The sequence below is a fragment of the Miniopterus natalensis genome, chromosome 17 (assembly GCF_054644295.1).
Source record: "Miniopterus natalensis isolate mMinNat1 chromosome 17, mMinNat1.hap1, whole genome shotgun sequence".
Taxonomy (NCBI): Eukaryota; Metazoa; Chordata; class Mammalia; order Chiroptera; family Miniopteridae; genus Miniopterus; species Miniopterus natalensis.
The window spans coordinates 21,701,091-21,709,404 of record NC_142097.1 but is presented as its reverse complement, the minus strand read 5'-3'; positions in this window follow the sequence as shown (position 1 = coordinate 21,709,404).

Below are 8,314 nucleotides of genomic sequence, written 5' to 3'. Positions count from 1 at the left end.
GCTGGGTGCAAAGGTTTTTTAGGGGGCCTCCAGAGAATCATGTATGGCTTGAGCAGCAGAGTTCAGAAAGAAGATATTCAGGGGATAACAACAAAAAGAAAGGGAGGGGCTTGTATACCTTGCAAAGGGCCTCTTGAGAGTTCTCTACCCGTATTATCATTGGGATAATGTAAATAAATGGACATGGAACACTACAGCTCAGTAGAAATACAGGAGGGATCATTTAAGATTTTGCTTCCTGGCATTGTCAGTTTTGGCTGAAATAAACTCTTAGAAAAAATCTCTAATAAAAGGAAGAAAAGAAATACAAGATAGTGCGAATATTAGCCCCATGACTTCTGTGTTCTCACTGAGTTAGAATGTGACAGTAATAGAGTAAGAAGCCAGAGTCAGTCCCCAAAGATTTGCCCATTTCAGATGTATCTCTATCTGCTAACCCAGCCGCTGTCTCACAGGTGGGGCTTGTCAGTTGACAGGCATGAGAGCCATCAAAGCACAAGGATCATAGTTGAGGTCAGTGCAGAGCCCCCACAACCATAAAAGTTGCACAGAATTTTTTAGGGCTTTTTACTTTTTATTTTGAAATAATTACAGACTCACTGAAGTTGCACAGATAGTACATAGAGACCTGTGCACCTTCACCCAGTTTCCCCCATGGTAATGTCTTACATAACTATAGTACAATATCAAAATCAGGAAATCGATATTGCTACAATGCACAGAAGTGTTTCTGAAGGCATCACAAGCTTCTCACAAAACTGAGTGAAGGCTCTCCAGCCCCTACACTTAAAAAATATATATCCTCATTGGCTATTTTATTATAAAAGTAATTGCTCATGGGTCAAAAAAAAATTCATACAATGACAAATGACAGGAAGCTTACAGAAAAAATCGAAATGACTTTTTATACTATAAAAGATGCTATCACATTTATAATTTTTTAAATATGCAAATTAAACTTTCGATGAGATACCACGTTTGCTTCTCAGCTCAAAATCTTACAGTACATGGGAAAATGTTGGAAGAGGAAGTACATTGGTACAGTCTTGTTGGAGGGCAATGAAAAGACCCAGCATTTCTACCTCTGTGAATTTATTATAATACATAAGTCTGTGCAGAATGACATTTTATAAGGATATTCATTGCAGTGATGCTTATTGTAGTGAAAGGACAGAAATAGTCTACATGCTATGTATAGGAGACTGGCTCAAAAAGCCACAAAAAGTACGTCTTGTGCAGCTGTAAAAATGGAGGAACTCCTTATGTACTGATGTGTAACAAAATATAAGATACATTATTAAGGGAAAAAGTGAGGCTCAGAACAGTATGTAATTTTTGCTTCCATTTGTGTTTAAAAAGAAGATGGGGCAGGGGGAATTCATATATTTATGTGCCCTTGAATGTGCATAAGATATCTCTGGAAAGATACACAAGGGATGTGAGGATGATTGTCACTGAGATGGAGAACTCAGGGAGACTAGTTTGAAAACGTTTTATTTTAAAATGATGAGCTGTTTATTTACCTTGCATCTTTTTTTGTTTGTTTGTTTTAAAGAAATTAAGCCTACTTTAAACCTTTCCTCCAATCTCATTTTCTTCCCTCTCTTCCCAGAGGTAACCACAATTCCTGAATTTGGTGTTTATCTCCCCCTTGAATATTTTGAAACATAATATATATTGCTACGTATGTAATACATATTACAACATGTGTATATGTATGTATCCATCCATGTGTGTGTATCCATAAACAATATATCACATTGTTTTGCATGTTAGACTTTTCATTCTGCAGTGTGCCTTTTTCACTTAAGATTGTTTAAAATATTTACCCATGCCCTAGCCAGTAGCTCAGTGGTTAGAGCATCGGCCTGCGGACTGAAGGGCCCAGGGTTCAGTTCTGGCCAAGGGCACGTACGTTGGTTGCAGGCTCGATTCCCACCCCAGTTGAGCATGTGGGAGGCAGCCAATCAATATGTCTCTTTCACATCGATGTTTCTCTCTTTCTCCCCCACTCCCTTTCTCTCTCTCTCTCTCCCCCTCCCACTCTCTCTGAAAAGCAATGGAAAAAAATATCCTCCAGTGAGGATTAAAAATTAAATAAAATAAGATATTTACCCATGCTGATACACATGTAGTTATTATCCATTCATTTAAACCATTTGTATCCCATTGCTCAATTATACCCACTTGACCCATTCCTCTGCTGATGGACATTTAAGTTTTTCCCCATTTTTCTAAATGTGCTTTAATTCAGTATGTCTCCTTGCCCACCTGTGGGAAAGTTCCTCTAAACATCAACCATATTTTTGCCACATAATCTTAGCAGTAAAAATATTTTCACCATGCACCCCTAATTATGAATATGCATTTATTTATGAATTACATATGTGAGCCAATATACCAAATTAGTGTGACCATCCTTAGACATACAAAAAGATAACTGTAAAAAGGGCAATTAAAAAATGAAGTAAATAATACATTACAAATATTTATTTGTGGTGCAAAAATCCTTAGTGAAAATAATGCGGTTGAATATGCTTTCTTACTTTCCCCCCTTTATTTTTTTATTTTTATTTTTAATGGTGGTAAATGCACACAACATAAAATTTACCACCTTAACCATTTCTCTGCATACACTTCAATAGTGTTAGGGATTCATTGCTGGTAAGAGTTTTTCTTGAACTTCGGTGATTTTCTCAACTTGTTGGCCGGCTAATGCCCTCTGGGTGCTGATTAAATTATCATTGAACCTGAGAGTTCGTCCCTGGGTTGTTCACCTGTGTGTGAAATCATTAGGATTGTTGGTAATCTTAATCATGCTTCTTGGAAGGAATCCTGTTACACCCCTTGTTCGCTTTGGCGGGGAGGGGGAGGTCAGGAAAATTAAATCCATGCAGCATAATCTGTAAATCTGTTTATCTAGGCATATGCAACCTGCATAGAACACTGAAAAATAAACACAGCATGGAGCACTAAAAGAAAGCACACACCACTCTCCGAATAGGAAGCTCCCCACCCCTAACTCAGGTAGCTCACCTGCCCACTGCAGACCCGGTGACGGCTGCAGGAGAGACCCGGCGAGGGCACCCCGCTCAGTCTGCTTGCTAATGATTAGTAAAGCTTACTTCTTTTTCTTTTAGATAAAAAATAAACTTAGCCCAGCCAGGTGTGACTCAGTGGTTGAGCGTCGACCTAGGATCCAGGAGATCGGGGTTGGATTCCCGGTCAGGGCCCATGCCCGGGTTTCGGGCTTGATCCCCAGCAGGGGGTGTGCAGGAGGCAGCCCATCAATGACTCTCTCATCATTGATGTTTCTGTATCTCTCTCCCTCTCCCTTCCTCTCTCTGAAATCAATAAAGCTATATTTTAAAAAAATAAAAATAAAAAATATAATAAAATAAACTTAAATTTGGTGAAGGGATTAAGAAGTGCAAATAGCCAGTTATAAAAATAGTCATGGGGATGTAAAGATATTGTAATAACTATGTACGGTATCAGATGGGTATTAGACTTATTGGGGCCCACTTTATAAATTATATAAATGTTTAATTGCCATGTTGTACACCTGAAACTAATATATCATATCAACTGTAATTGAAAAGTTTGTAATTAAAAAAATGTTTAATTAAAAAATAAAAACTGAAATTTTTAAAAAATAAATTTAAATTCTAGTGTTTCCTTTCGGCATCCCTGTGATTATCTTGTGCAGGAAGGATGCACACCTCTCTTTGGAGACTAGGAAATAACAAGAAACAGAATTGCTGGGTTGAAGGGCATGCACCTCACTGAATATCATCCAATGGCTTTCCCAAGGGCTTTGTTCCAGCTTATAGTCCCACCCTTTACTTCACATTTTTCCTAAAGCTTGGTTTGAATATATTTTCATTTTTGCCAGTCAAAAGGGTGTGAACTGGCATCTAATTATTGTTTATTTTGTATTTTTCTAGTTACTAGTGAGTATTAGTATTTTTATGTTTATTAGGCATTAAAATTTCCTCATCTTTGAATTTTTTACTTTTATCCCTTGTGGGGTTTTCTACTGGATTATTTGTCTTTTCCATGCTGATTTGTGGACGTATACTTTTACTGTGTGTGTTTTTCTATTTTCTTAATTTCTATTCTTTATTTTTTCTGACTATCTTCAGTCTTTGGGTGTTATTCATTTTCTGATTTCTCAAAGTGAACTCTTAGCTGGTTCATTTTCAGTCTCTTTTTAAAATGTTATTTATTTATTTTTATTGATTGGGGTGACGTGTGTTAATAAAATTGCCTAGGTTTCCAGTGCACAATTCTATGCTGCATTATCTGTGTTCACCACCCCAAGTGAAGGCTCCTTCCATCATTTTCAGTCTCTTATTTTCTAATACAACATGTACATTTAGGGTCACACCTTTCCCTCTAGGTGCTTTAGCTGAATGTCACTTTTTGAAAGTAATCTCACAGCTTTTGATATGCAGTTTTTCATTGTTACAGTTCTAAATATACTAAAATTTCAATTGTTTCATTCTCCTGTCATGAATTATTTAGAAGTGTGGTTTTAAGTTTCCAGAAGTATGCATTTTGTTTCAATCCTTTTTTAAAAAAAAATAATAATAATACTTTTTGTTGTTGATTTCTAACTTCATTATATTGTGGGCATAGCATATGTTATGTAGGATATTGATTCTTTTCTATCAGTTGATACTTTAGTGGCCTAAATCAAATTTTAGTATGTTCCATGTGTACTTGAAAATAATATTTATTTTCTAATATTTTATACTAAAGTTTGTTAGTTATAGCATTTAATCTTTTATGTTACTAAAATTCCTTTATTTTTGTTCCATCTAGCATGCTTTCAAGCAATGGCGCCTGTATCCCTAATAATTCTTTATCTCTTAAAGTATATTTTGTCAGATTTTAATACTGCCGTATCGGTTTTCTTTCTCCATTTTGCCCTAAAGTGAAGTAGCAGAGAGCAACGTTAAGAGCATGGCCTCTGAAATCAGGCTGCCTGGGTTCAGACCCCAGCACTAACGCATTCTGGCTGTGTGACTTCACGCAGCTTATAACCTCGGTGTTCCCATGTATAAAATGGGCATATTTACTGCCTACCTCATAGGATTGTCATGAGGATTTTTAACATCACAGAAAGCACTCCATATGTATTTGTAAAATAAAATAAATATATCGGCATCCCTTTTTTGTCAACTTTTCTGTGTCATTATTTCATAGCTATTTCTCTAATAAACATCATACGACTGGTAGATACTGCAGTGCTGTAGTAGGTACATTTATTACATAAGTCATGTAACATATGTGTGAGTATATCTGCAGAATAACTCCTAGAAATGAGGTTGCTGATTGGAAAGATGCATATATTTGTAATTTTGCTAGATAGTGCCAAATTGCCTTACATAGGAGACACCTGGTACAAGCCCTTTGTAAGGCAATTTCGAACTATCTAGCGAAATTGATCTTTGCCAGTCTGTTAAGTGAAAAATGGTATTTTAGTGTAGATTTAATTTGCATTTCTATTATTTTAAGTGAGGCTGAGCATATTCGAATGCTCTTTATATTTCCTTTTCTATGAGTGTTCCCATACCCATTTTCAATTGGGGTGTTGGTCTTTTCTGTATCTCTTTGTACAGATTTTAAAGGAAAGTTGTCCTTGTTCTGTGATATAAGCTGGATTTTTTTTTTTTAATTCTAAGCACTTCCCTTCAGGAATCAAGAAAAATTGTGAGAAAGAAAATTCTGAATTACCTCAAAATACTTTCTGCCAAATAGGGTCATTGATTTTGTGCTCAACGCATCTTTAATCTTTAAAACTTCACTGCCTGGTACCTACTATTACCTTCATTTTACAAATGAACAAACTGAAGATCAGAGAGATTCATTCAGTCATTCAACAAAAAGTTATTAAGCGCCTAGTATGTTCTTTACTTTGGGGATATAGCAGTGAGTAAAACAAAAAAGTCCTTGTTCTTATAGGCTTACATGGGGTGGGGGGTCGAATAGACAATAAAGAAGTAAAGAAGTGCTTCACAGACAGCCAACAGTATGGTAATACCAGAGGGAAAGGGGAGGAGTAGTAGAGGGTAAAGTTTTGGTTTTAGGTCCCTTTCCACTTTTAAAAACTGCGAATCCCAAATAGCTTTTTAGTTTATGTGTATTTGCAATCTGTTGCTGTATACAAGTCATCCCAAAATTTAATGACTTAAAACAACACTAATCATTTCTTTTTCTCTGGGTTTCTGTGGGCCTGGAATTTGGGAGCAGCTCGGCTAGGATTTTCTGGTTTGGGATCTCGTGAGGTTGCAGTCATCCGAAAGCTTGACTAGGGCTGAAGGATCTGCTTGCCAGATGGCTCAATCGTATGATTGGTAAGTTGGTGCTGCTGTTAGCGGGGAAGCCTGTTTGTCTCCATGTGAGCTTCTCCCCAGGGGCTACTTGAGTGTCCTCATGACATGAATGCTGGCCTCCCCCACAGCAAGCGATCCAAGAAACAGCCTTTCATGACTCAGCCTCAGAAGTCACACATTGTTATTGGTCCATAACCGTATTTGATGTGGGCAGGAATGGAGAATCATTGCAGGCCAGCTTGGACTCTGGCTACCACAATGTGGGCATTCTTAAATTTATATTTATAAATATAAACATATTTTTATATGTATGTGTATTTATATAATAAAATTATATTTTGTGTTTACCATATTAGAAATTAAAACAAAATTTTAAACTATTAGTTTGTTCATTTAAAAATAAGCCCACTATGTGTTAACATAAGTAATGCATTTTTAATGAAAATGTATTTTCCAAAACAAAAATAATCAGAAGAATGGCATTGTTTTACATTTCTGGAAATCTCTTTAATATCTGTTTTGACAAAAGAGTGTTGGATTCTCATTTTTGCTCTGTTTACTCCACTTTAACATTCATGAGAGCATGAGCAAAAATGGAAAGTAATGTCAGTATTATTGTAAAAATAGTTTTGACCTTATGGAACCTTCTGAATGGGCTGAGCCACACTTTGAGAACCTTGAGCTAGATTATAATATGGTAACAAATGCAGCCAAAATCTGAGTAGCTTACAACAAGATTTATTTCTTGCTCGTGCTACAAATCCACTATGGGTTGCCCATGGTTCTGTTCCATGTCATCTTCTCTAAGGAACTGAAATTTATAGGGCCGCCTCTTGCTAGGACACTGCCAGTCAGTGCGATGAGGGAAATGAACTTGGTAAACCATCCTGACTTTTAAAACTTATGCTTAGAAGTGATGTGCCTTTTTCTTTTTTTTTTTTCTTTTTTGCCTTTTTTCATTAGCCAAAGCAAGTCACAGGGTTAAGCTTTAGTTCGCCAGGCCTGGGATGTATACTTTTCTGCAGGGAGGGGCCCCACTGGAAATGATACCAAGTATATGTGATGTATATACCTCTACCATGATGTTTAAAGAACATACTGGTTGTGCATGAAGAGTGGATTATATTGGGGAGAGGTAGGAAGCTACTCAAGAGTAGACGTGGTGTTAGGAATTGACTCAGTACTTTGGACAAGGAATTATAGTGGCCTGGACTAGGGTGGTAGCAGGGGTGTAAAGATGTACTCTGGAGTTGGTAGAACTTGTTTTTAGAGCGGGGTGGGGATAAGGGAAAGTACTGAAAAATAACTTCTAGGTGTTGGGTTTGAGCAATCCAGTGAATGATATAACATTTACAGAGATGAGGAAGACTGGGAGAATAGGTGAGGTTTGGGGGGGGGGGCTAAGGAGTGGGGGAAAAATGTTGTTTTGAACATCAGTCTGAGATGCCTATTAGATATCCAAATGGAAATGTCCAGGAGGCCCTTGAATATATATGTCTAGAGATCAGGGGAGAGGTCAGAACTTGGGGTAGAAATTCTGCAGGCATTAGTATAGGGATGAATTGTAAAGCCATGGAGCTGGATGCGGTCTTCTGGGCAGTGTTCATAGGGACACGAAGAGGGCTAAGGGCCAAAGCCTTGGCATACTCCAACATTTATAGGTGAAACAGTGCCTTCGGATCCAAAAGGGAAATTGAGGAGGAGCAATTGAAGTAAGGTGAAAAAAGGTAGAAATGGAAGCAAAAAGAAGAAAGAGTTTTAAGGAGGAGGAGTCTGTTTCAATGTTCTAAAAGTCAGGTAGGCAGCTCAGCCCGTGTGGCTCAGCGGTTGAGCGTCGCGTTAGCATCCAGGAGATGGTCCCATTCCGGTCGGGGCACGTTCCCTGCTGCGGCTGCATCCCCAGCAGGGGGCGTGCAGGAGGCAACGGATCAATGACTCATCATTGATCTTTCTCTTTCTCTCTCCTTCTCCCT